Source organism: Phyllobates terribilis, unplaced genomic scaffold (genome assembly GCF_046119375.1).
Source record: "Phyllobates terribilis strain yellow unplaced genomic scaffold, ASM4611937v1 Scaffold_22__1_contigs__length_20350403, whole genome shotgun sequence".
Classification (NCBI taxonomy): Eukaryota; Metazoa; Chordata; class Amphibia; order Anura; family Dendrobatidae; genus Phyllobates; species Phyllobates terribilis.
Window position 1 is genome coordinate 5,367,259 of NW_027362782.1, and position 27,757 is coordinate 5,395,015.

A 27,757-nucleotide genomic window follows, 5' to 3' on the forward strand; every position below is an offset into this window, starting at 1 on the left:
AAGATGGTTTAAATGCCCGTTGGAAGAGACGTGCAGGTCACAGTAGCTTAACAAGACGGTTTAAATGCCCCTTGGAAGAGACGTGCTGGTAGCAGTAGCTTAACAAGACGGTTTAAATGCCCCATGGAAGAGATGTGCAGGTTGCAGAAGCTTAACAAGACGGTTAAAATGCCCCATGGAAGAGACGTGCACTTCGAAGTAGCTTAACAAGGCGGTTTAAATGCCCCTTGGAAGAGCGGTGGAGGTCGCAGTAGCGTAACAAGATGGTTTAAATGCCCCTTGAAAGAGATGTGCAGGTCGCCGTAGCTTAACAAGACGGTTTTAATGCCCCTTGGAAAAGCGGTGGAGGTCGCAGTAGATTAACAAGTTGGTTTGAATGCCCCTTGGAAGAGACGTGCAGGTCGCAGTAGCTTAACAAGACGGTTAAAATGCCCCTTGGTAGAGCGGTGGAGGTCGCAGTAGCTTAACAAGATGGTTTCAATGCCCCTTGGAAGAAACGTGCAGGTCGCAGTAGCTTAACAAGACGGTTTCAATGCCTCTTGGAAGAAATGTGCAGGTCGCAGCAGCTTAACAAGACGGTTTAAATGCCCCTTGGAAGAGACGTACAGGTCCCAGTAGCTTAACAAGATCGTTTAAATGCCCCTTGGAAGAGACATGCATGTCGCAGTAGCTTAACAAGATGGTTTAAATGCCCCTTGGAAAAGTGGTGGAGGTTACAGTAGCTAAACAAGAAGGTTTAAATGCCCCTTGGAAGAGACGTGCATGTTGCAGTAGCTTAAAAAGACGGTTTAAATGCCCCTTGAAAGAGAGATGCAGGTCGCAGTAGCTTAACAAGACGGTTTAAATGCCCCTTGGAAAAGTGGTGGAGGTTACAGTAGCTAAGCAAGAAGGTTTGAATGCCCCTTGGAAGAGACGTGCAGGTCGCAGTGGCTTAAAAAGACGGTTTAAATGCCCCTTGGAAGAGACATGCAGGTCGCAGTAGCTGAACAACACGGTTAAAATGCCCCTTGGAAGAGACGTGCAGGTCGCAGTAGCTTAACAAGACGGTTTAAATGCCCCTTGAAAGAGACATGCAGGTCGCAGTAGCTGAACAACACGGTTAAAATGCCCCTTGGAAGAGACGTGCAGGTCGCAGTAGATTAACAAGACGGTTTAAATGCCCCTTGATAGAAACGTGCAGGTCGCAGTAGCTAAACAAGACGGTTTAAATGCCCCTTGGAAGAGCGGTGGAGGTCGCAGTAGCTTAAAAAGACGATTTAATTGCCCCTTGGAAGAGACGTGCAGGTCCCAGTAGCTTAACAAGATGGTTTAAATGCCCCTTTGAAAAGTGGTGGAGGTCACAGTAGCTTAACAAGACGATTTAAATGCCCCTTGGAAGAGACGTACAGGTCGCAATAGCTTAACAAAACGGTTTAAACACCCCTTGCAAGAGACGTGCAGGTCGCAGTAGCTTAACAAGATGGTATAAATGACCCTTGGAAGAAACGTACAGGTCGCAGTAGCTTAACAAGACCGTTTAAATTCCCCTTGGAAGAGACGTGCTGGTCGCAGTATCTTAACAAGACGGTGTAAATGCCACTTGGAAGAGCGGTGGAGGTCGTAATAGCTTAACAAGACGGATTAAATGCCTCTTGGTAGAGACTTGCAGATCACAGCAGCTTAACAAGACGGTTTAAATGCACCTTGGAAGAGACGTGCAGGTAGCAGTAGCTTAACAAGATGGTTTAAATGCCCGTTGGAAGAGACGTGCAGGTCGCAGCAGCTTAACAAGACGGTTTAAATATCCCTTGGAAGAGACGTGCACGTCTCAGTAGCTTGACAAGATGGTTTAAATGCCCCATGGAAGAGACGTGCAGGTCGCAGTAGCTTAACAAGACGGTTTAAATGCCCCTTGGAAAAGTGATGGAGGTTACAGTAACTAAACAAGAAGGTTTAAATGCCCCTTGGAAGAGACGTGCAAGTCGCAGTAGCTTAAAAAGACGGTTTAAATGCCCCTTGGAAGAGAGATGCAGGTCGCAGTAGCTTAACAAGACGGTTTAAATGCCCCTTGGAAAAGTGATGGAGGTTACAGTAGCCAAACAAGAAGGTTTAAATGCCCGTTGGAAGAGACATGCAAGTCGTAATAGCTTAGCAAGACGGATTAAATGCCCCTTGGTAGAGACGTGCAGATCGCAGCAGCTTAACAAGACGGTTTAAATGCCACTTGGAAGAGACATGCAGGTCGCAGTAGCTTATCAAGACGGTTTAAATGCCCCTTGAAAAAGTGATGGAGGTTACAGTAGCTAAACAAGAAGGTTTAAATGCCCCTTGGAAGAGACGTGCAGGTTGCAGTAGCTTAACAAGACTGTTTAAATGCCCCTTGGAAAAGTGATGGAGGTAACAGTAACTAAACAAGAAGGCTTAAATGCCCCTTGGAAGAGACATGCAAGTCGCAGTAGCTTAAAAAGACGGTTTAAATGCCCCTTGGAAGAGAGATGCAGGTCGCAGTAGCTTAACAAGACGGTTTAAATGCCCCTTGGAAAAGTAATGGAGGTTACAGTAGCCAAACAAGAAGGTTTAAATGCCCGTTGGAAGAGACGTGCAAGTCGTAATAGCTTAACAAAACGGTTTAAATACCCCTTGCAAGAGACGTGCAGGTCGCAGTATCTTAACAAGACGGTGTAAATGCCACTTGGAAGAGCGGTGGAGGTCGTAATAGCTTAACAAGACAGATTAAATGCCCCTTGGAAGAGATGTGCAGGTTGCAGTAACTTAACAAGACGGTGTAAATGCCACTTGGAAGAGCGGTGGAGGTCGTAATAGCTTAACAAGACGGATTAAAAGCCCCTTGGTAGAGACGTGCAGATCGCAGCAGCTAAACAAGAAGGTTTAAATGCCCTTTGGAAGAGACGTGCAAGTCGCAGTAGCTTAACAAGACGGTTTAAATGCCCCTTGGAAGAAAAGTGCAGATCGCAGAAGCTTAACAAGACGGTTAAAATGCCCCTTGGAAGAGACGTGCAGGTCGCAGTAGCTTAACAAGACGGTTTAAATGCCCCTTGAAAGAGACATGCATGGCGCAGTAGATTAACAAGACGGTTTAAATGCCCCTTGGTAGAAACGTGCAGGTCGCAGTAGCTAAACAAGACGGTTTAAATGCCCCTTGGAAGAGCGGTGGAGGTCGCAGTAGCTTAAAAAGACGATTTAATTGCCCCTTGGAAGAGACGTGCAGGTCACAGTAGCTTAACAAGATGGTTTAAATGCCCCTTTGAAAAGTGGTGGAGGTCACAGTAGCTTAACAAGACGATTTAAATGCCCCTTGGAAGAGACGTACAGGTCGCAATAGCTTAACAAAACGGTTTAAACACCCCTTGCAAGAGACGTGCAGGTCGCAGTAGCTTAACAAGATGGTATAAATGACCCTTGGAAGAAACGTACAGGTCGCAGTAGCTTAACAAGACCGTTTAAATTCCCCTTGGAAGAGACGTGCTGGTCGCAGTATCTTAACAAGACGGTGTAAATGCCACTTGGAAGAGCGGTGGAGGTCGTAATAGCTTAACAAGACGGATTAAATGCCCCTTGGTAGAGACTTGCAGATCACAGCAGCTTAACAAGACGGTTTAAATGCACCTTGGAAGAGACGTGCAGGTAGCAGTAGCTTAACAAGATGGTTTAAATGCCCGTTGGAAGAGACGTGCAGGTCGCAGCAGCTTAACAAGACGGTTTAAATATCCCTTGGAAGAGACGTGCACGTCTCAGTAGCTTGACAAGATGGTTTAAATGCCCCATGGAAGAGACGTGCAGGTCGCAGTAGCTTAACAAGACGGTTTAAATGCCCCTTGGAAAAGTGATGGAGGTTACAGTAACTAAACAAGAAGGTTTAAATGCCCCTTGGAAGAGACGTGCAAGTCGCAGTAGCTTAAAAAGACGGTTTAAATGCCCCTTGGAAGAGAGATGCAGGTCGCAGTAGCTTAACAAGACGGTTTAAATGCCCCTTGGAAAAGTGATGGAGGTTACAGTAGCCAAACAAGAAGGTTTAAATGCCCTTTGGAAGAGACATGCAAGTCGTAATAGCTTACCAAGACGGATTAAATGCCCCTTGGTAGAGACGTGCAGATCGCAGCAGCTTAACAAGACGGTTTAAATGCCACTTGGAAGAGACATGCAGGTCGCAGTAGCTTATCAAGACGGTTTAAATGCCCCTTGAAAAAGTGATGGAGGTTACAGTAGCTAAACAAGAAGGTTTAAATGCCCCTTGGAAGAGACGTGCAGGTTGCAGTAGCTTAACAAGACTGTTTAAATGCCCCTTGGAAAAGTGATGGAGGTAACAGTAACTAAACAAGAAGGCTTAAATGCCCCTTGGAAGAGACATGCAAGTCGCAGTAGCTTAAAAAGACGGTTTAAATGCCCCTTGGAAGAGAGATGCAGGTCGCAGTAGCTTAACAAGACGGTTTAAATGCCCCTTGGAAAAGTAATGGAGGTTACAGTAGCCAAACAAGAAGGTTTAAATGCCCGTTGGAAGAGACGTGCAAGTCGTAATAGCTTAACAAAACGGTTTAAATACCCCTTGCAAGAGAAGTGCAGGTCGCAGTATCTTAACAAGACGGTGTAAATGCCACTTGGAAGAGCGGTGGAGGTCGTAATAGCTTAACAAGACAGATTAAATGCCCCTTGGAAGAGATGTGCAGGTTGCAGTAACTTAACAAGACGGTGTAAATGCCACTTGGAAGAGCGGTGGAGGTCGTAATAGCTTAACAAGACGGATTAAATGCCCCTTGGTAGAGACGTGCAGATCGCAGCAGCTAAACAAGAAGGTTTAAATGCCCTTTGGAAGAGACGTGCAAGTCGCAGTAGCTTAACAAGACGGTTTAAATGCCCCTTGGAAGAAAAGTGCAGATCGCAGAAGCTTAATAAGACGGTTTAAATGCCCCTTGGAAGAGACTTGCAGGTCGCAGTAGCTTAACAAGATGGTTTAAATGCCCGTTGGAAGAGACGTGCAGGTCGCAGTAGCTTAACAAGACGGTTTAAATGCCCCTTGGAAGAGACGTGCAGGTCGCAATAGCTTAACAAGACGGTTTAAATGCCCCTTGGAAGAGACGTGCAGGTCGCAGTAGCTTAACAAGATGGTTTAAATGCCCGTTGGAAGAGATGTGCAGGTTGCAGAAGCTTAACAAGACGGTTAAAATGCCCCATGGAAGAGACGTTCTCTTCGAAGTAGCTTAACAAGGCGGTTTAAATGCCCCTTGGAAGAGCGGTGGAGGTCGCAGTAGCGTAACAAAATGGTTTAAATGCCCCTTGAAAGAGACGTGCAGGTCGCAGTAGCTTAACAAGACGGTTTTAATGCCCCTTGGAAAAGCGGTGGAGGTCGCAGTAGATTAACAAGATGGTTTGAATGCCCCTTGGAAGAGACGTGCAGGTCGCAGTAGCTTAACAAGATGGTTAAAATGACCCTTGGTAGAGCGGTGGAGGTCGCAGTAGCTTAACAAGACGGTTTCAATGCCCCTTGAAAGAAACGTGCAGGTCGCAGCAGCTTAACAAGACGGCTCAAAATGTCCCTTGGAAGAGACGTACAGGTCCCAGTAGCTTAACAAGATGGTTTAAATGCCCCTTGGAAAAGTGGTGGAGGTTACAGTAGCTAAACAAGAAGGTTTAAATGCCCCTTGGAAGAGACATGCATGTTGCAGTAGCTTAAAAAGACGGTTTAAATGCCCCTTGGAAGAGAGATGCTGGTCGCAGTAGCTTAACAAGACGGTTTAAATGCCCCTTGGAAAAGTGGTGGAGGTGACAGTAGCTAAACAAGAAGGTTTAAATGCCCCTTGGAAGAGACGTGCACGTCTCAGTAGCTTGACAAGATGGTTTAAATGCCCCATGGAAGAGACGTGCAGGTCGCAGTAGCTTAACAAGACGGTTTAAATGCCCCTTGGAAAAGCGATGGAGGTTACAGTAGCTAAACAAGAAGGTTTAAATGCCCCTTGGAAGAGACATGCAGGTCGCAGTAGCTTAACAAGAGGGTTTAAATGCCCCTTGGAAGAGACGGGCAGGTTGCAGTAGCTTAAATAGACGGTTTAAATGCCCCTTGGAAGAGAGATGCAGGTCGCAGTAGCTTAACAAGACTGTTTAAATGCCCCTTGGAAAAGTGATGGAGGTTACAGTAACTAAACAAGAAGGTTTAAATGCCCCTTGGAAGAGACGTGCAAGTCGCAGTAGCTTAAAAAGAAGGTTTAAATGCCCCTTGGAAGAGAGATGCAGGTCGCAGTAGCTTAACAAGACGGTTTAAATGCCCCTTGGAAAAGTGATGGAAGTTACAGTAGCCAAACAAGAAGGTTTAAATGCCCGTTGGAAGAGACGTGCAAGTCATAATAGCTTAACAAGACGGATTAAATGCCCCTTGGTAGAGACGTGCAGATCGCAGCAGCTTAACAAGACGGTTTAAATGCACCTTGGAAGAGACGTGCAGGTCGCAGTAGCTTAACAAGATGATTTAAATGCCCGTTGGAAGAGACGTGCAGGTCACAGTAGCTTAACAAGATGGTTTAAATGCCCATTGGAAGAAACGTGCAGGTCGCAGTAGCTTAACAAGACGGTTTAAATGCCCCTTGGAAGAGACGTGCAGGTCGCAGTAGCTTAACAAGACGGTTTAAATGTCCCTTGGAAGAGATGTGCAGGTTGCAGAAGCTTAACAAGACAGTTAAAATGCCCCATGGAAGAGACGTGCAGGTCGAAGTAGCTTAACAAGGCGGTTTAAATGCCCCTTGGAAGAGCGGTGGAGGTCGCAGTAGCGTAACAAGATGGTTTAAATGCCCCTTGAAAGAGACGTGCAGGTCGCAGTAGCTTAACAAGACGGTTTTAATGACCCTTGGAAAAGCGGTGGAGGTCGCAGTAGATTAACAAGATGGTTTAAATGCCCCTTGGAAGAGACGTGCAGGTCGCAGTAGCTTAACAAGACGGTTAAAATGCCCTTTCGTAGAGCGTTGGAGTTCGCAGTAGCTAAACAAGACAGTTTAAATGCACCTTGGAAGGGCGGTGGAGGTCGCAGTAGCTTAAAAAGACGATTTAATTGCCCCTTGGAAGAGACGTGCAGGTCCCAGTAGCTTAACAAGATGGATAAATGCCCCTTTGAAAAGCGGTGGAGGTCACAGTAGCTTAACAAGACGATTTAAATGCCCCTTGGAAGAGACGTACAGGTCTCAGTAGCTTAACAAAACGGTTTAAATACCCCTTGCAAGAGACGTGCAGGTCGCAGTAGCTTAACAAGATGGTATAAATGACCCTTGGAAGAAACGTGCAGGTCGCAGTAGCTTAACAAGACGGTTTAAATGCCCCTTGGAAGAGACGTGCAGGTCGCAGTATCTTAACAAGACGGTGTAAATGCCACTTGGAAGAGCGGTGGAGGTCGTAATAGCTTAACAAGACGGATTAAAGGCCCCTTGGTAGAGACGTGCAGAACGCAGCAGCTTAACAAGACGGTTTAAATGCACCTTGGAAGAGCCGTGCAGGTAGCAGTAGCTTAACAAGATGGTTTAAATGCCCGTTGGAAGAGACGTGCAGGTCGCAGCAGCTTAACAAGACGGTTTAAATATCCCATGGAAGAGACGTGCAAGTCTCAGCAGCTTGACAAGATGGTTTAAATGCCCCATGGAAGAGACATGCAGGTCGCAGTAGCTTAACAAGACGGTTTAAATGCCCCTTGGAAGAGACATGCAGGTCGCAGTAGCTTAAATAGACGGTTTAAATGCCCCTTGGAAGAGAGATGCAGGTCGCAGTAGCTTAACAAGATGGTTTAAATGCCCCTTGGAAAATTGATGGAGGTTACAGTAACTAAACAAGAAGGTTTAATAGCCCCTTGGAAAAGACGTGCAAGTCGTAATAGCTTAACAAGACGGATTAAATGCCCCTTGGTAGAGACGTGCAGATCGCAATAGCTTAACAAGACGGTTTAAATGCACCTTGGAAGAGACGTGCAGGTCGCAGTAGCTTAACAAGACGGTTAAAATGCCCCTTCGTAGAGCGGTGGAGGTCGGAGTAGACTAACAAGATGGTTTAAATGCCCTTGGAAGAAACGTGCAAGTCGCAGTAGCTTAATAAGACGGTTTAAATGCCCCTCGGAAGAGACATGAAGGTTGCAGTAGCTTAACAAGACGGTTTAAATGCCCCTTGGAAGAGACATGCAGGTCGCAGTAGCTTAACAAGACGGTTTAAATGCCACTTGGAAAATTGATGGAGGTTACAGTAACTAAACAAGAAGGTTTAAATGCCCCTTGGAAGAGACGTGCAAGTCGCAGTAGCTTAAAAAGACGATTTAAATGCCCCTTGGAAGAGATGCAGGTCGCAGTAGCTTAACAAGACGGCTTAAATGCCCCTTGGAAAAGTGATGGAGGTTACAGCAGCCAAACAAGATGGTTTAAATGCCCGTTGGAAGAGACGTGCAAGTCGTAATAGCTTAACAAGACGGATTAAATGCCCCTTGGTAGAGACGTGCAGATCGCAGCAGCTTAACAAGACGGTTTAAATGCACCTTGGAAGAGACGTGCAGGTCGCAGTAGCTTAACAAGATGGTTTAAATGCCCGTTGGAAGAGACGTGCAGGTGGCAGTAGCTTAACAAGACGGTTTAAATGCCCCTTGGAAGAGACGTGCAGGTCGCATTAGCTTAACAAGACGGTTTAAATGCCCCATGGAAGCGATGTGCAGGATGCAGAAGCTTAACAAGACGGTTAAAATGCCCATTGGAAGAGACGTGCAGGTCGAAGTAGCTTAACAAGGCGGTTTAAATGCCCCTTGGAAGAGCGGTGGAGGTCGCAGTAGCGTAACAAGATTTTATAAATGCCCCTTGAAAGAGACGTGCAAGTCGCAGTAGCTTAACAAGATGGTTTTAATGCCCCTTGGAAAAGCGGTGGAGGTCGCAGTAGATTAACAAGATGGTTTAAATGCCCCTTGGAAGAGACGTGCAGGTCGCAGTAGCTTAACAAGACGGTTAAAATGCCCCTTCGTAGAGTGGTGGAGGTCGCAGTAGCTTAACAAGATGGTTTAAATGCCATTGGAAGAAACGTGCAAGTCGCAGTAGCTTAACAAGACTGTTTAAATACCCCTCGGAAGAGACATGCAGGTCGCAGTAGCTTAACAAGAGGGTTTAAATGCCCCTTGGAAGAGACGTGCAGGTCGCAGTAGCTTAAAAAGACGGTTTAAATGCCCCTTGGAAGAGACATGCAGGTCGCAGTAGCTTAACAAGACGGTTTAAATGCTGCTTGGAAGATAAAGGCAGGTCGCAGTAGCTTAACAAGACGGTTTAAATACCCCTTGGAAAAGTGGTGGAGGTTACAGTAGCTAAACAAGAAGGTTTAAATGCCCCTTGGAAGAGACATGCATGTTGCAGTAGTTTAAAAAGACGGTTTAAATGCCCCTTGGAAGAGAGATGCAGGTCGCAGTAGCTTAACAAGACGGTTTAAATGCCCCTTGGAAAAGTGGTGGAGGTGACAGTAGCTAAACAAGAAGGTTTAAATGCCCCTTGGAAGAGACGTGCACATCTCAGTAGCTTGACAAGATGGTTTAAATGCCCCATGGAAGAGACGTGCAGGTCGCAGTAGCTTAACAAGACGGTTTAAATGCCCCTTGGAAAAGCGATGGAGGTTACAGTAGCTAAACAAGAAGGTTTAAATGCCCCTTGGAAGAGACGTGCAGGTCGCAGTAGCTTAACAAGAGGGTTTAAATGCCCCTTGGAAGAGACGGGCAGGTTGCAGTAGCTTAAATAGACGGTTTAAATGCCCCTTGGAAGAGAGATGCAGGTCGCAGTAGCTTAACAAGACTGTTTAAATGCCCCTTGGAAAAGTGATGGAGGTTACAGTAACTAAACAAGAAGGTTTAAATGCCCCTTGGAAGAGACGTGCAAGTCGCAGTAGCTTAAAAAGAAGGTTTAAATGCCCCTTGGAAGAGAGATGCAGGTCGCAGTAGCTTAACAAGACGGTTTAAATGCCCCTTGGAAAAGTGATGGAAGTTACAGTAGCCAAACAAGAAGGTTTAAATGCCCGTTGGAAGAGACGTGCAAGTCGTAATAGCTTAACAAGACGGATTAAATGCCCCTTGGTAGAGATGTGCAGATCGCAGCAGCTTAACAAGACGGTTTAAATGCACCTTGGAAGAGACGTGCAGTTCGCAGTAGCTTAACAAGATGATTTAAATGCCCGTTGGAAGAGACGTGCAGGTCGCAGTAGCTTAACAAGATGGTTTAAATGCCCATTGGAAGAAACGTGCAGGTCGCAGTAGCTTAACAAGACGGTTTAAATGCCCCTTGGAAGAGACGTGCAGGTCGCATTAGCTTAACAAGACGGTTTAAATGTCCCTTGGAAGAGATGTGCAGGTTGCAGAAGCTTAACAAGACAGTTAAAATGCCCCATGGAAGAGACGTGCAGATCGAAGTAGCTTAACAAGGCGGTTTAAATGCCCCTTGGAAGAGCGGTGGAGGTCGCAGTAGCATAACAAGATGGTTTAAATGCCCCTTGAAAGAGACGTGCAGGTTGCAGTAGCTTAACAAGACGATTTTAATGACCCTTGGAAAAGCGGTGGAGGTCGCAGTAGATTAACAAGATGGTTTAAATGCCCCTTGGAAGAGATGTGCAGGTCGCAGTAGCTTAACAAGACGGTTAAAATGCCCTTTCGTAGAGCGTTGGAGTTCGCAGTAGCTAAACAAGACAGTTTAAATGCACCTTGGAAGGGCGGTGGAGGTCGCAGTAGCTTAAAAAGACGATTTAATTGCCCCTTGGAAGAGACGTGCAGGTCCCAGTAGCTTAACAAGATGGATAAATGCCCCTTTGAAAAGCGGTGGAGGTCACAGTAGCTTAACAAGACGATTTAAATGCCCCTTGGAAGAGACGTACAGGTCTCAGTAGCTTAACAAAACGGTTTAAATACCCCTTGCAAGAGACGTGCAGGTCGCAGTAGCTTAACAAGATGGTATAAATGACCCTTGGAAGAAACGTGCAGGTCGCAGTAGCTTAACAAGACAGTTTAAATGCCCCTTGGAAGAGACGTGCAGGTCGCAGTATCTTAACAAGACGGTGTAAATGCCACTTGGAAGAGCGGTGCAGGTCGTAATAGCTTAACAAGACGGATTAAAGGCCCCTTGGTAGAGACGTGCAGATCGCAGCAGCTTAACAAGACGGTTTAAATGCACCTTGGAATAGCCGTGCAGGTAGCAGTAGCTTAACAAGATGGTTTAAATGCCCGGTGGAAGAGACGTGCAGGTCGCAGCAGCTTAACAAGACGGTTTAAATATCCCATGGAAGAGACGTGCAAGTCTCAGCAGCTTGACAAGATGGTTTAAATGCCTCATGGAAGAGACATGCAGGTCGCAGTAGCTTAACAAGACGGTTTAAATGCCCCTTGGAAGAGACATGCAGGTCGCAGTAGCTTAAATAGACGGTTTAAATGCCCCTTGGAAGAGAGATGCAGGTCGCAGTAGCTTAACAAGACGGTTTAAATGCCCCTTGGAAAATTGATGGAGGTTACAGTAACTAAACAAGAAGGTTTAAAAGCCCCTTGGAAGAGACGTGCAAGTCGTAATAGCTTAACAAGACGGATTAAATGCCCCTTGGTAGAGACGTGCAGATCGCAATAGCTTAACAAGACGGTTTAAATGCACCTTGGAAGAGACGTGCAGGTCGCAGTAGCTTAACAAGACGGTTAAAATGCCCCTTCGTAGAGCGGTGGAGGTCGGAGTAGACTAACAAGATGGTTTAAATGCCCTTGGAAGAAACGTGCAAGTCGCAGTAGCTTAATAAGACGGTTTAAATGCCCCTCGGAAGAGACATGAAGGTCGCAGTAGCTTAACAAGACGGTTTAAATGCCCCTTGGAAGAGACGTGCAGGTCGCAGTAGCTTATAAAGACGGTTTAAATGCCCCTTGGAAGAGACATGCAGGTCGCAGTAGCTTAACAAGACGGTTTAAATGCCCCTTGGAAAATTGATGGAGGTTACAGTAACTAAACAAGAAGGTTTAAATGCCCCTTGGAAGAGACGTGCAAGTCGCAGTAGCTTAAAAAGACAATTTAAATGCCCCTTGGAAGAGATGCAGGTCGCAGTAGCTTAACAAGACGGCTTAAATGCCCCTTGGAAAAGTGATGGAGGTTACAGCAGCCAAACAAGATGGTTTAAATGCCCGTTGGAAGAGACGTGCAAGTCGTAATAGCTTAACAAGACGGATTAAATGCCCCTTGGTAGAGACGTGCAGATCGCAGCAGCTTAACAAGACGGTTTAAATGCATCTTGGAAGAGACGTGCAGGTCGCAGTAGCTTAACAAGATGGTTTAAATGCCCGTTGGAAGAGACGTGCAGGTGGCAGTAGCTTAACAAGACGGTTTAAATGCCCCTTGGAAGAGACGTGCAGGTCGCATTAGCTTAACAAGACGGTTTAAATTCCCCATGGAAGCGATGTGCAGGATGCAGAAGCTTAACAAGACGGTTAAAATGCCCATTGGAAGAGACGTGCAGGTCGAAGTAGCTTAACAAGGCGGTTTAAATGCCCCTTGGAAGAGCGGTGGAGGTCGCAGTAGCGTAACAAGATTTTATAAATGCCCCTTGAAAGAGACGTGCAAGTCGCAGTAGCTTAACAAGATGGTTTTAATGCCCCTTGGAAAAGCGGTGGAGGTCGCAGTAGATTAACAAGATGGTTTAAATGCCCCTTGGAAGAGACGTGCAGGTCGCAGTAGCTTAACAAGACGGTTAAAATGCCCCTTCGTAGAGCAGTGGAGGTCGCAGTAGCTTAACAAGATGGTTTAAATGCCCTTGGAAGAAACGTGCAAGTCGCAGTAGCTTAACAAGACGGTTTAAATACCCCTCGGAAGAGACATGCAGGTCGCAGTAGCTTAACAAGAGGGTTTAAATGCCCCTTGGAAGAGACGTGCAGGTCGCAGTAGCTTAAAAAGACGGTTTAAATGCCCCTTGGAAGAGACATGCAGGTCGCAGTAGCTTAACAAGACGATTTAAATGCTGCTTGGAAGATAAAGGCAGGTCGCAGTAGCTTAACAAGACGGTTTAAATACCCCTTGGAAAAGTGGTGGAGGTTACAGTAGCTTTACAAGACGGTTTAAATGCCCCTTGGAAGAGACGTGCAAGTCGCAGTAGCTTAACAAGACGGTTTAAATGCCCCTTGAAGAGACGTGCAATTCGCAATAGCTTAACAAGACGGTTTAAATGCCCCTTGGAAGAGACATGCAGGTCGCAGTAGATTAACAAGACGGTTTAAATGTCCCTTGGAATACTGGTGGAGGTTACAGTAGCTAAACAAGAAGGTTTAAATGCCCCTTGGAAGAGACGTGCAAGTCGCAGTAGCTTAGCAAGATGGTTTAAATGCCCCTTGGAAGAGATGTTCAGGTCGCAGTAGTTTAACAAGAGGGTTTAAATGCCCCTTGGAAGAGACGTGCAGGTTGCAGTAGCTTAAAAAGACGGTTTAAATGCCCCTTGGAAGAGAGATGCAGGTCGCAGTAGCTTAACAAAACGGTTTAAATGCCCCTTGGAAGAGCGGTGGAGGTCGTAATAGCTTAACAAGATGGATTAAATGCCCCTTGGTAGAGACGTGCAGATCGCAGCAGCTTAACAAGACAGTTTAAATGCACCTTTGAAGAGACGTGCAGGTCGCAGTAGATTAACAAGACGGTTTAAATGCACCTTGGAAGAGACATGCAGGTCACAGTATCTTAAGAAGATGGTTTAAATGCCCGTTGGAAGAGACGTACAGGTCGCAGTAGCTTAACAAGACGGTTTAAATGCCCCTTGGAAGAGACGTGCAGGTCGCAGTAGCTTAATAAGACGGTTTAAATGCCCCATGGAAGAGATGTGCAGGTTGCAGAAGCTTAACAAGATGGTTTAAATGCCCCATGGAAGAGACGTGCAGGTCGCAAGAGCTTAACAAGATGGTTTAAATGCCCGTTGGAAGAGACGTGCAGGTCGCAGTAGCTTAACAAGACGTTTTAAATGACCCTTGGAAGAGACGTGCAGGTCGCAGTAGCTTAACAAGACGGTTAAAATGCCCCTTGGTAGAGCGGTGGAGGTCGCAGTAGCTTAACAAAATGGTTTAAATGCCCCTTGGAAGAAACGTGCAGGTCGCAGTAGCTTAACAAGGCAGTTTAAATGCCCCTTGGAAGAGCGGTGGAGGTCTCAGTAGCTTAACAAGATTGTTTAAGTGCCCCTTGGAAGAGACATGCAGGTCGCAGCAGCTTAACAAGACGGTTTAAATGCCCCTTGGAAGAGACGTACAGGTCCCAGTAGCTTAACTAGGCGGTTTAATTGCCCCTTGGAATAGACATGTAGGTCGCAGTAGCTTAACAAGACAGTTTAAATGCCTCTTGGAAAAGTGGTGGAGGTTACAATAGCTAAACAAGAAGGTTTAAATGCCCCTTGGAAGAGAAGTGCAAGTCGCAGTAGCTTAACAAAACGGTTTAAATGCCCCTTGGAAGAGACGTGCATTTCGCAGTAGCTTAACAAGATGGTTTAAATGCCTCTTGGAAGAGACATGCAGGTCGCAGTAGATTAACAAGAGGGTTTAAATGCCCCTTGGAAGAGCGGTGAAGATCGTAATATCTTCAGAAGACGGATTAATTGCCCCTTGGTAGAGACGTGCAGATCGCAGCGGCTTAACAAGATGGTTTAAATGCACCTTGGAAGAGACGTGCAGGTCGCAGTAGCTTAACAAGATTGTTTAAATGCCTGTTGGAAAAGACGTGCAGGTCGCAGTAGCTTAATAAGACGGTTTAAATGCCCCTTGGAAGGGACGTGCAGGTCGCAGTAGCTTAACAAGACGGTTTATATGCCCCTTGGAATAGCTGTGGAGGTCGCAGTAGCGTAACAAGATGGTTTAAATGCCCCTTGGAAGAGACGTGCTGGTCGCAGTAGCTTAACAAGACGGTTTTAATGCCCCTTGGAAAAGCGGTGGAGGTCGCAGTAGTTTAAAAAGATGGTTTAAATGCCCCTTGGAAGAGACGTGCTGGTCGCAGTAGCTTAACAAGACGGTTAAAATGCCCATTGGTAGAGCGGTGGAAGTCGCAGTAGCTTAACAAGATGGTTTAAATGCCCCTTGGAAGAAACGTGCAGGTCGCAGTAGCTTAACAAGACGGTTTAAATGCCCTTTGGAAGAGCGGTGGAGGTCGCAGTAGCTCAACAAGATGGTTTAAGTGCCCCTTGGAAGAGACATGCAGGTCGCAGCAGCTTAACAAGATGGTTTAAATTCCCCTTGGAAGAGACGTGCAGGTCCCAGTAGCTTAACAAGGTGGCTTAAATGCCCCTTGGTAGAGACATGTAGGTCGCAGTAGATTAACAAGACGGTTCAAATGAACCTTGGAAAAGTGGTGGAGGGTACAGTAGCTAAACAAGAGGGTTTAAATGCCCCTTGGAAGAGAAGTGCAAGTCGCAGTAGCTTAACAAGATGGTTTAAATGCCCCTAGGAAGAGACGTGCATTTCGCAGTAGCTTAACAAGAGGGTTTAAATGCCCCTTGGAAGAGACGTGCGGGTCGCAGTAGATTAACAAGACGGTTTAAATGCCCCTTGGAAAAGTGCTGGAGGTTACAGTAGCTAAACAAGAAGGTTTAAATGCCCCTTGAAAGAGACGTGCAAGTCGCAGTAGCTTAACAAGATGGTTTAAATGCCCCTTTGAAGAGACGTGCATGTCGCAGTAGCTTAACAAGAGGGTTTAAATGCCCCTTGGAAGAGACGTGCAGGTTGCAGTAGCTTAAAAAGTCGGTTTAAATGCCCCTTGGAAGAGACATGCAGGTCGCAGTAGCTTAACAAGACAGTTTAAATGCCCCTTGGAATAGTGGTGGAGGTTACAGTAGCTAAAGAAGAGGGTTTAAATGCCCCTTGGAAGAGAAGTGCAAGTCGCAGTAGCTTAACAAGATGGTTTAAATGCCCCTTGGAAGAGACGTGCATTTCACAGTAGCTTAACAAGACGGTTTAAATGCCTCTTGGAAGAGACATGCAGGTCGCAATAGATTAACAAGACAGTTTAAATAACCGTTGGAAAAGTGCTGTAGGTTACAGTAGCTAAACAAGAAGGTTTACATGCCCCTTGAAAGAGACGTGCAAGTAGCAGTAGCTTAACAAGATGGTTTAAATGCCCCTTTGAAGAGACGTGCAAGTCGCAGTAGCTTAACAAGACGGTTTAAATGCCCCTTTAAGAAGAGACGTGCAGGTCGCAGTAGCTTAACAAGACGGATTAAATGCCCCTTGGTAGAGATGTGCAGATCGCAGCAGCTTAACAAGCCTCTTTAAATGCACCTTGGAAGAGACGTGCAGGTCGCACTAGCTTAACACGATGGTTTAAATGCCCGTTGGAAGAGACGTGCAGGTTGCAGTAGCTTAAAAAGACGGTTTAAATGCCTCTTGGAAAAGTGGTGGAGGTTAAAGTAGCTAAACAAGAAGGTTTAAATGCCCCTTGGAAGAGACGTGCAAGTCGCAGTAGCTTAAGAAGACGGTTTAAATGCCCCTTGGAAGAGACATGCAGCTCGCAGTAGCTTAATAAGACGGCTTAAATGCCCCTTGGAAGAGACGTGCAGGTTGCAGTAGCTTAAAAAGTCAGTTTAAATGCCCCTTGGAAGACACATGCAGGTCGCAGTAGCTTAACAAAACGGTTTAAATGCCCCTTGGAAGAGACGTGCAAATCGCAGCAGCTTAACAAGACGGTTTAAATGCCCCTTGGAAGAGACGTGTAGGTCGCAGTAGCTTAACAAGACGGTTTAAATGCCCCATGGCAGAAACGTGCAGGTCGCATTAGCTTAATAAGACGGATTAAATGCCCCATTTAAGAGACGTTCAGGTCGCAGTAGCTTAACAAGACGGTTTCAATGCCCCTTGGAAGAGAAGTGCAGTTCGCAGTAGCTTAACAAGACGGTTTAAATGCCACTTGGAAAAGTGGTGGTGGTTACAGAAGCTAAACAAGAAGGTTTAAATGCCCGTTGGAAGAGACGTGCAGGTCGCAGTAGCTTAACAAGACGGTTTAAATGCCCCTTGGAAGAGACGTGCAGGTCGCAGTAGCTTAACAGGATGGTTTAAATGCCCCTTGGAAGAGACGTGCAGGTCGCAGTAGCTTAACAAGACTGTTTAAATGCCCCTTGGAAGAGACGTGCAGGACGCAGTAGATTAACAAGACGGTGTAAATGCCCCATGGAAGAGAAGTGCAGGTCGCAGTAGCTTAACAAGACGGTTTAAATGCCCCTTGGAAGAGCGATGGAGGTCGCAGTAGCTTAACAAGACGGTTTAAATGCCCCTTGAAGGAGACATGTAGGTCGCAGTAGCTTAACAAGAAGGTTTAAATGCCCCTTGGAAGAGAATTGCAAGTCGCAGTAGCTTAACAAGACGGTTTAAATGCCTCTTGGAAGAGAAGTGCAGGTCGCAGTAGCTTAACAAGACTGTTTAAATGCCCCATGGAAGAGACGTGCAAGTCGCAGTAGATTAACAAGACGGTGTAAATGCCCCATGGAAGAGACGTGCAGGTCGCAGTAGCTTAACAAGACGGTCTAAATGCCCCTTGGAAGAGCGATGGAGGTCGCAGTAGCTTAACATGACGGTTTAAATGCCTCTTGGAAGAGACGTGCAGGTCGCAGTAGCTTAACAAGACTGTTTAAATGCCCCATGGAAGAGACGTGCAAGTCGCAGTAGATTAACAAGACGGTGTAAATGCCCCATGGAAGAGACGTGCAGGTCGCAGTAGCTTAACAAGACGGTTTAAATGCCCCTTGGAAGAGCGATGGAGGTCGCAGTAGCTTAACAAGACGGTTTAAATGCCCCTTGAAAGAGACATGTAGGTCGCTGTAGCTTAACAAGACGGTTTAAATGCCTCTTGGAAGAGACGTGCAGGTCGCAGTAGCTTAACAAGACGGTTTAAATGCCCCTTGGAATAGACGTACAGGTTGCAGTAGCTTAAAAAGATGGTTTAAATGCCCCTTGGAAGAGACATGCAGGTTGCAGTAGCTTAAAAAGACGGTTTAATTGCCCCTTGGAAGAGACATGCAGGTCGCAGTAGCTTAACAAGATGGTTTAAATGCCGCTTGGAAGATAAGTGCAGGTCGCTTTAGCTTAACAAGATGATTTAAATGCCCCTTGGAAAAGTGGTGGAGGTTACAGTAGCTTTACAAGACGGTTTAAATGCCCTTTGGAAGAGACGTGTAGGTCGCAGTAGCTTAACAAGACGGTTTAAATACCCCTTGGAAGAGAAATGCAGGTCGCAGTAGCTTAACAAAACGGTTTAAATGCCCCTTGGAAAAGTGGTGGAGGAAACAGTAGCTAAACAAGAAGGTTTAAATGCCCCTTGGAAGAGACGTGCAAGTCGCAGTAGCTTAACAAGACGGTTTAAATGCCCCTTGGAAGAGACATGCAGGTCGCAGTAGCTTAACAAGACGGTTTAAATGCCCCTTGGAAGAGACATGCAGGTTGCAGTAGCTTAAAAAGACGGTTTAAATGCCCCTTGGAAGAGACATGCAGGTCGCAGTAGCTTAACAAGGCGGTTTAAATGCCCCTTGGAAGAGACGTGCAAATCGCAGCAGCTTAACAAGACCGTTTAAATGCACCTTGGAAGAGACGTGCAGGTCGCAGTAGCTTAACAAGATGGTTTAAATGCCCGTTGGAAGAGATGTGCAGGTCGCAGTAGCTTAACAAGACGGTTTAAATGCCCCTTGGAAGAGACGTGCAGGTCGCAGAGCTTAACAAGACGGTTTAAATGCCCCATGGAGGAGACGTGCAGGTCGCAGTAGCTTAACAAGACGGTTTAAATGCCCCACTTAAGAGATGTGCAGGTCGCAGTAGCTTAACAAGACGGTTTAAATGCCCCTTGGAAGAGACGTGCAGGTCGCAATAGCTTAGCAAGACGGATAAATGCCCCTTGGAAAAGCGGTGGAGGTCGCAGTAGATTAACAAGATGGTTTAAATGCCGCTTGGAAGAAACGTTCAGGTCGCAGTAGCTTAACAAGACTGTTTAAATGCCCCTTGGAAGTGCGGAGGAGGTCGCAGTAGCTTAACAAGATGGTTTAAGTGCCCCTTGGAAGAGACATGCAGGTCGCAGCAGCTTAACAAGATGGTTTAAATGCCCCTTGGAAAAGTGGTGGAGGTTACAGTAGCTAAACAATAAGGTTTAAATGCCTCTTGGAAGAGACGTGCAAGTCGAAGTAGCTTAACAAGACGCTTTAAATGCCCCTTGGAAGAGACGTGCAGGTCGCAGTAGCTTATCAAGACGGTTTAAATGCCCCATGGAAGAGACGTGCAGGTCTCAGTAGCTTAACAAGACGGTTTAAATGCCCTTTGGAAGAGCGATGAAGGTCGCAGTAGCTTAACAAGACGGAATAAATGCCCTTTGGAAGAGACGTGCAGGTCGCAGTAGCTTAACAAGATGGTTAAAATGACCCCTTGGAAGAGCGGTGGAGGTCGCAGTAGCTTAACAAGATGGTTTAAATGCCCCTTGGAAGAAACGTGCAGGTCGCAGTAGCTTAACAAAACGGTTTAAATGCCCCTTGGAAGAGACGTGCAAGTCGCAGTAGCTTAACAAGAAGGTTTAAATGCCCCTTGGAAGAGACGTGCAGGTTGCAGTAGCTTAACAAGACAGTTTAAATGCCCCTTGGAAGAGACGTGCAGGTTGCAGTAGCTTAAAAAGACGGTTTAAATGCCCCTTAGAAGAGAAATGCAGGTCGCAGTACCTTAAAAAGACCGTTTAAATGCCCCTTGGAAAAGTGGTGGAGGTTACAGCAGCTAAACAAGAAGGTTTAAATGCCCCTTGGAAGAGACGTGCAAGTCGCAGTAGCTTAACAAAACGGTTTAAATGCCCCTTGGAAGAGACGAGCAGGTCGCAGTGGCTTAAAAAGACGTTTTAAATGCCCCTTGGAAGAGACATGCAGGTCGCAGTAGCTTAACAAGAAGGTTTAAATGCCGATTGGAAGATAAGGGAGCTCGCAGTCGCTTAACAAGACGGTTTAAATGCCCCTTAGAAAAGTGGTGGAGGTTACAGTAACTTTAAAAGACGTTTTAAGTGCCCCTTGGAAGAGACGTGCAAGTCGCAGTAGCTTAACAAGACTGTTTAAATGCCCCTTGGAAGAGACATGCAGGTCGCAGTAGATTAACAAGACGGTTTAAATGCCCCTTGGAAAAGTGGTGGAGGTTACAGTAGCTTAACAAATAGGTTTAAATGCCCCTTGGAAGAGACGAGCAAGTCGCAGTAGCTTAACAAGACGGTTTAAATGCCCCTTGGAAGAGACGTACAGGTCGCAGTAGCTTAACAAGAGGGTTTAAATGCCCCTTGGAAGAGACGTGCAGGTTGCAGTAGCTTAAAAAGACGGTTTAAATGCCCCTTGGAAGAGCGGTGGAGGTCGTAATAGCTTAACAAGACGGATTAAATGCCCCTTGGTAGAGACGTGCAGATTGCAGCAGCTTAACAAGAAGGTTTAAATGCACCTTGGAAGAGACGTGCAGGTCGCAGTAGCTTAACAAGACAGTTTAAATGCCCCTTGGAAGTGACGTGCAGGTTTCAGTAGCTTAACAAGACGGTTTAAATGCCCCTTGGAAGAGACGTGCAGGTCGCAGTAGCTTAACAAGACGGTCTAAATGCCCCTTGGAAAAGTGGTGGAGGTTACAGTAGCTTAACAAGATTGTTTAAATGCCCCTAGGAAGAGACGTGCAAGTTGCAGTAGCTTAAAAAGACGGTTTAAAGCGCCTTGGAAGAGAAAAGCAGGTCGCAGTAGCTTAACAAGACGGTTTAAATGCCCCATTTAAGAGACGTGCAGGTCACAGTAGCATAACAAGACGGTTTAAATGCCCCTTGGAAGAGACGTGCAGGTCGCAGTAGCTTAACAAGACGGTCTAATTGCCCCTTGGAAAAGCGGTGGAGGTCGCAGTAGATTAACAAGATGGTTTAAATGCCCCTTGGAAGAAACGTGCAGGTCGCAGTAGCTTAACAAGACTGTTTAAATGCCACTTGGAAGCGCGGAGGAGGTCGCAGTAGCTTAACAAGATGGTTTAAGTGCCCCTTGGAAGAGACATGCAGGTCGCAGCAGCTTAACAAGACGGTTTAAATGCCCCTTGGAAAAGTGGTGGAGGTTACAGTAGCTAAACAATAAGGTATAAATGCCTCTTGGAAGAGACGTGCAAGTCGCAGTAGCTTAACAAGATGGTTTAAATGCCCCTTGGAAGAGCGGTGCAGGTCATAATAACTTAACAAGACGGATTTAATGCCCCTTGGTAGAGACGTGCAGATCGCAGCAGCTTAACAAGACTGTTTAAATGCACCTTGGAAGAGACCTGCAGGTCGCAGTAGCTTAACAATACGGTTTAAATGCCCATTGGAAGAGACGTGCAGGTCGCAGTAGCTTATCAAGACGGTTTAAATGCCCCAAGGAAGAGACGTGCAGGTCGCAGTAGCTTAACAATACGGTTTAAATGCCCATTGGAAGAGCGATGAAGGTCGCAGTAGTTTAACAAGATAGTTTAAATGCCCTTTGGAAGAGACGTGCAGGTCGCAGTAGCTTAACAAGATGGTTAAAATGCCCCTTGGAAGAGCGGTGGAGGTCGCAGTAGCTTAACAAGATGGTTTAAATGCCCCTTGGAAGAAACGTGCAGGTCGCAGTAGCTTAACAAAACGGTTTAAATGCCCCTTGGAAGAGACGTGCAAGTCGCAGTAGCTTAACAAGACGGTTTAAATGCCCCTTGGAAGAGACGTGCAGGTTGCAGTAGCTTAACAAGACAGTTTAAATGCCCCTTGGAAGAGACGTGCAGGTTGCAGTAGCTTAAAAAGACGGTTTAAATGCCCCTTAGAAGAGAAATGCAGATCGCAGTACCTTAAAAAGACCGTTTAAATGCCCCTTGGAAAAGTGGTGGAGGTTACAGTAGCTAAACAAGAAGGTTTAAATGCCCCTTGGAAGAGACGTGCAAGTCGCAGTAGCTTAACAAGACGGTTTAAATGCCCCTTGGAAGAGACGTGCAGGTCTCAGTAGCTTAAAAAGACGGTTTAAATGCCCCTTGGAAGAGACATGCAGGTCGCAGTAGCTTAACAAGAAGGTTTAAATGCCGCTTGGAAGATAAGGGCAGCTCGCAGTTGCTTAACAAGACCTTTTAAATGCCCCTTAGAAAAGTGGTGGAGGTTACAGTAGCTTTACAAGACGTTTGAAGTGCCCCTTGGAACAGACGTGCAAGTCGCAGTAGCTTAACAAGACTGTTTAAATGCCCCTTGGAAGAGACATGCAGGTCGCAGTAGATTAACAAGATGGTTTAAATGCCCCTTGGAAAAGTGGTGGAGGTTACAGTAGCTAAACAAATAGGTTTAAATGCCCCTTGGAAGAGATGAGCAAGTTGCAGTAGCTTAACAAGACGGTTTAAATGCCCCTTTGAAGAGACGTGCAGGTCGCAGTAGCTTAACAAGCGGGTTTAAATGCCCCATGGAAGAGATGTGCAGGTTGCAGAAGCTTAACAAGACGGTTAAAATGCCCCAGGGAAGAGACGTGCAGGTCGAAGTAGCTTAACAAGGCGGTTTAAATGCCCCTTGGAAGAGCTGTGGAGGTCGCAGTAGCGTAACAAGATGGTTTAAATGCCCCTTGAAAGAGACGTGCAGGTCGCAGTAGCTTAACAAGACGGTTTTAATGCCCCTTTGAAAAGCGGAGGAGGTCGCAGTAGATTAACAAGATGGTTTAAATGCCCCTTGGAAGAGACGTGCAGGTCGCAGTAGCTTAACAAGAGGGTTTAAATGCTCCTTGGAAGAGACGTGCAGGTTGCAGTAGCTTAACAAGAAGGTTTAAATGCACCTTGGAAGAGACGTGCAGGTCGCAGAAACTTAACAAGACGGTTTTAATGCCCCTTTGAAAAGCGGTGGAGGTCGCAGTAGATTAACAAGATGGTTCAAATGCCCCTTGGAAGAGACGTGCAGGTCGCAGTAGCTTAACAAGATGGTTTAAATGCCCCTTGGAAGAGACATGCATGGCGCAGTAGATTAACAAGACGGTTTAAATGCCCCTTCGAAGAGACGTGCAGGTCGAAGTAGCTTAACAAGACAGTTTAAGTGCCCCATGGAAGAGACGTGCAGGTCACATTAGCTTAACAAGACGGTTTAAATGCCCCATGGAAGAGACGTGCAGGTCGCATAAGCTTAACAAGACGGTTTAAATGCCCCTTGGAAGAGACGTGCAGGTCGCAGTAGCTTAACAAGACGGTTTAAATGCCCCTTGGAAAAGCGGTGGAGGTCGCAGTATATTAACAAGATGGTTTAAATGCCCCTTGGAAGGAACGTGCAGGTCGCATTATCTTAACAAAACGGTTTAAATGCCCCTTGGAAGAGACGTGCAAGTCGCAGTAGCTTAACAAGACGGTTTAAATGCCCCTTGGAAGAGACGTGCAGGTTGCAGTAGCTTAAAAAGTCGGTTTAAATGCCCCTTGGAAGAGACATGCAGGTCGCAGTAGCTTAACAGAACAGTTTAAATGCCCCTTGGAAAAGTGGTGGAGGTTACAGTAGCTATACAAGAAGGTTTAAATGCCCATTGGAAGAGACATGCAAGTCGCAGTAGCTGAACAAGACGGTTTAAATGCCCCTCGGAAGTGACATGCAGGTCGCAGTAGCTTAACAAGACAGTTTAAATGCCCCTTGGAAGAGACGTGCAGGTTGCAGTAGCTTTAAAAGATGGTTTAAATGCCCCTTGGAAGAGACATGCAGGTCGCAGTAGCTTAAAAGATGGATTAAATGCCTCTTGGAAGATAAGTGCAGGTCGCAGTAGCTTAACAAGACGGTTTAAATGCCCCTTGGAAGAGACGTGCAGGTTGCAGTAGCTTAACAAGAGGGTTTAAATGCCCCTTGGAAGAGACGTGCAGGTTGCAGTAGCTTAAAAAGACGGTTTAAAATGCCCCTTGGAAGAGACATGCAGGTCGCAGTAGCTTAGTAAGACGGTTTAAATGCCCCTTGGAAAAGTGGTGGAGTTTACAGTAGCTAAACAAGAAGGTTTAAATGGCCCTTGGAAGAGAGATGCAGGTCGCAGTAGCTTAACAAGAGGGTTTAAATGCCCCTTGGAAGAGACGTGCAGGTTGCAGTAGCTTAAAATGACGGTTTAAATGCCCCTTTGAAGAGACATGCAGGTCGCCGTAGCTTAGCAAGATGGTTTAAATGCCCCTTGGAAAAGTGGTGGAGGTTACAGTAGCTAAACAAGAAGGTTTAAATGCCCCTTGGAAAAGCGGTGGAGGTCGCAGTATATTAACAAGATGGTTTAAATGCCCCTTGGAAGAAACGTGCAGGTCGCATTATCTTAACAAAATGGTTTAAATGCCCCTTGGAAGAGACGTGCAAGTCGCAGTAGCTTAACAAGATGGTTTAAATGCCCCTTGGAAGACACGTGCAGGTCGCAGTAGCTTAACAAGACGGTTTAAATGCCCCTTGGAAGAGACGTGCAGGTTGCAGTAGCTTAAAAAGTCGGTTTAAATGCCCCTTGGAAGAGACATGCAGGTCACAGTAGCTTAACAAGACAGTTTAAATGCCCCTTGGTAAAGTGGTGGAGGTTACAGTAGCTATACAAGAAGGTTTAAATGCCCCTTGGAAGAGACATGCAAGTCGCAGTAGCTGAACAAGACGGTTTAAATGCCCCTCGGAAGTGACATGCAGGTCGCAGTAGCTTAACAAGACAGTTTAAATGCCCCTTGGAAGAGACGTGCAGGTTGCAGTAGCTTTAAAAGATGGTTTAAATGCCCCTTGGAAGAGACATGCAGGTCGCAGTAGCTTAAAAGATGGATTAAATGCCGCTTGGAAGATAAGTGCAGGTCGCAGTAGCTTAACAAGATGGTTTAAATGACCCTTGGAAGAGACGTGCATTCGCAGTAGCTTAACAAAACGGTTTAAATGCCCCTTGGAAGAGACATGCAGGTCACAGTAGCTTAACAAGACGGTTTAAATGCCCCTTGGAAGAGACGTGCAGGTTGCAGTAGCTTAACAAGAGGGTTTAAATGCCCCTTGGAAGAGACGTGCAGGTTGCATTAGCTTAAAAAGACGGTTTAAAATGCCCCTTGGAAGAGACATGCAGGTCGCAGTAGCTTAGCAAGACGGTTTAAATGCCCCTTGGAAAAGTGGTGGAGTTTACAGTAGCTAAACAAGAAGGTTTAAATGCCCCTTGGAAGAGACGTGCAGGTCGCAGTAGCTTAACAAGAGGGTTTAAATGCCCCTTGGAAGAGACGTGCAGGTTGCAGTAGCTTAAAATGACGGTTTAAATGCCCCTTGGAAGAGACATGCAGGTCGCCGTAGCTTAGCAAGATGGTTTAAATGCCCCTTGGAAAAGTGGTGGAGGTTACAGTAGCTAAACAAGAAGGTTTAAATGCCCCTTGGAAGAGATGTGCAAGTCGCAGTAGCTTAACAAGATGGTTTAAATGCCCTTGGAAGAGATGTGCAGGTCGCAGTAGCTTAACAAGACAGTTTAAATGCCCCTTGGAAGAGACGTGCAGGTCGCAGTAGCTTAACAAGACGGTTTAAATGCCCCTTGGAAAAGCGGTGGAGGTCGCAGTATATTAACAAGATGGTTTAAATGCTATTTGGAAGAAACGTGCAGGTCGCATGATCTTAACAAAACGGTTTAAATGCCCCTTGGAAGAGACGTGCAAGTCGCAGTAGCTTAACAAGATGGTTTAAATGCCCTCTTGGAAGACACGTGCAGGTCGCAGTAGCTTAACAAGACGGTTTAAATGCCCCTTGGAAGAGACGTGCAGGTTGCAGTAGCTTAAAAAGTCGGTTTAAATGCCCCTTGGAAGAGACATGCAGGTCGCAGTAGCTTAACAAGACAGTTTAAATGCCCCTTGGAAAAGTGGTGGAGGTTACAGTAGCTATACAAGAAGGTTTAAATGCCCCTTGGAAGAGACATGCAAGTCGCAGTAGCTGAACAAGACGGTTTAAATGCCCCTCGGAAGTGACATGCAGGTCGCAGTAGCTTAACAAGACAGTTTAAATGCCCCTTGGAAGAGACATGCAGGTTGCAGTAGCTTTAAAAGATGGTTTAAATGCCCCTTGGAAGAGACATGCAGGTCGCAGTAGCTTAAAAGATGGATTAAATGCCGCTTGGAAGATAAGTGCAGGTCGCAGTAGCTTAACAAGACGGTTTAAATGCCCCTTGGAAGAGACGTGCATTCGCAGTAGCTTAACAAGACGGTTTAAATGCCCCTTGGAAGAGACATGCAGGTCACAGTAGCTTAACAAGACGGTTTAAATGCCCCTTGGAAGAGACGTGCAGGTTCCAGTAGCTTAACAAGAGGGTTTAAATGCCCCTTGGAAGAGACGTGCAGGTTGCAGTAGCTTAAAAAGACGGTTTAAAATGCCCCTTGGAAGAGACATGCAGGTCGCAGTAGCTTAGCAAGACGGTTTAAATGCCCCTTGGAAAAGTGGTGGAGTTTACAGTAGCTAAACAAGAAGATTTAAATGCCCCTTGGAAGAGACGTGCAGGTCGCAGTAGCTTAACAAGAGGGTTTAAATGCCCCTTGGAAGAGACGTGCAGGTTGCAGTAGCTTAAAAAGACGGTTTAAATGCCCCTTGGAAGAGACATGCAGGTCGCCGTAGCTTAGCAAGATGGTTTAAATGCCCCTTGGAAAAGTGGTGGAGGTTACAGTAGCTAAACAAGAAGGTTTAAATGCCCCTTGGAAGAGACGTGCAGATCGCAGCAGCTTAACAAGACGGTTTAAATGCACCTTGGAAGAGACGTGCAGATCACAGTAGCTTAACAAGATGGTTTAAATGCCCGTTGGAAGAGACTTGCAGGTCGCAGTAGCTTAACAAGACAGTTTAAATGCCCCTTGGAAGAGCGGTGGAGGTCGCAGTAGCTTAACAAGATGGTTTAAGTGCCCCTTGGAAGAGACATGCAGGTCGCAGCAGCTTAACAAGATGGTTTAAATGCCCCTTGGAAGAGACATAAAGGTCCCAGTAGCTTAACAAGACGGTTTAAATGCTCCTTGGAAGAGACATGTAGGTCGCAGTACCTTAACAAAATGGTTTAAATGCCCCTTGGAAAAGTGGTGGAGGTTACAGTAGCTAAACAAGAAGGTTTAAATGCCCCTTGGAAGAGAAGTGCAAGTCGCAGTAGCTTAACAAGACGGTTTAAATGCCCCTTGGAAGAGACGTGCATTTCGCAGTAGCTTAACAAGACGGTTTAAATGCCCCTTAGAAAAGGCATGCAGGTCGCAGTAGATTAACAAGACGATTTTAATGCCCTTTGGAAAAGTGGTGGAGGATACAGTAGCTAAACAAGAAGATTTAAATGCCCCTTGGAAGAGACGTGCAAGTCGCAGTAGCCTAACAAGACGGTTTAAATGCCCCTTGTAAGAGACGTGCAGGTTGCAGTAGCTTAACAAGACGGTTTAAACGGCGCTTGGAAGAGCGGTGGAGGTGGTAATAGCTTAACAAGACAGAATAAATGCCCCTTGGAAGAGACATGCAGGCCGCAGCAGCTTAAAAAGACGGTTTAAATGCTCCTTGGAAGAGACGTGCAGGTCGCAGTGGCTTAACAAGACGGTTTAAATGCCCCTTGGAAGAGACGTGCAGGTCGCAGTAGCTTAGCAAGACGGTTTAAATGCCCCTTGGAAGAGACATGCATGGCGCAGTAGATTAACAAGACCGTTTAAATGCCCCTTGGTAGAAACGTGCAGGTCGCAGTAGCTTAACAAGACGGTTTAAATGCCCCATGGAAGAGACGTGCAGGTCGCAAAAGCTTAACAAGACGGTTTAAATGCCCCTTGGAAGAGACGTGCAGGTCGCATTAGCTTAACAAGACGGTTTAAATGCCCCTTGGAAAAGCGGTGGAGGTCGCAGTAGATTAACAA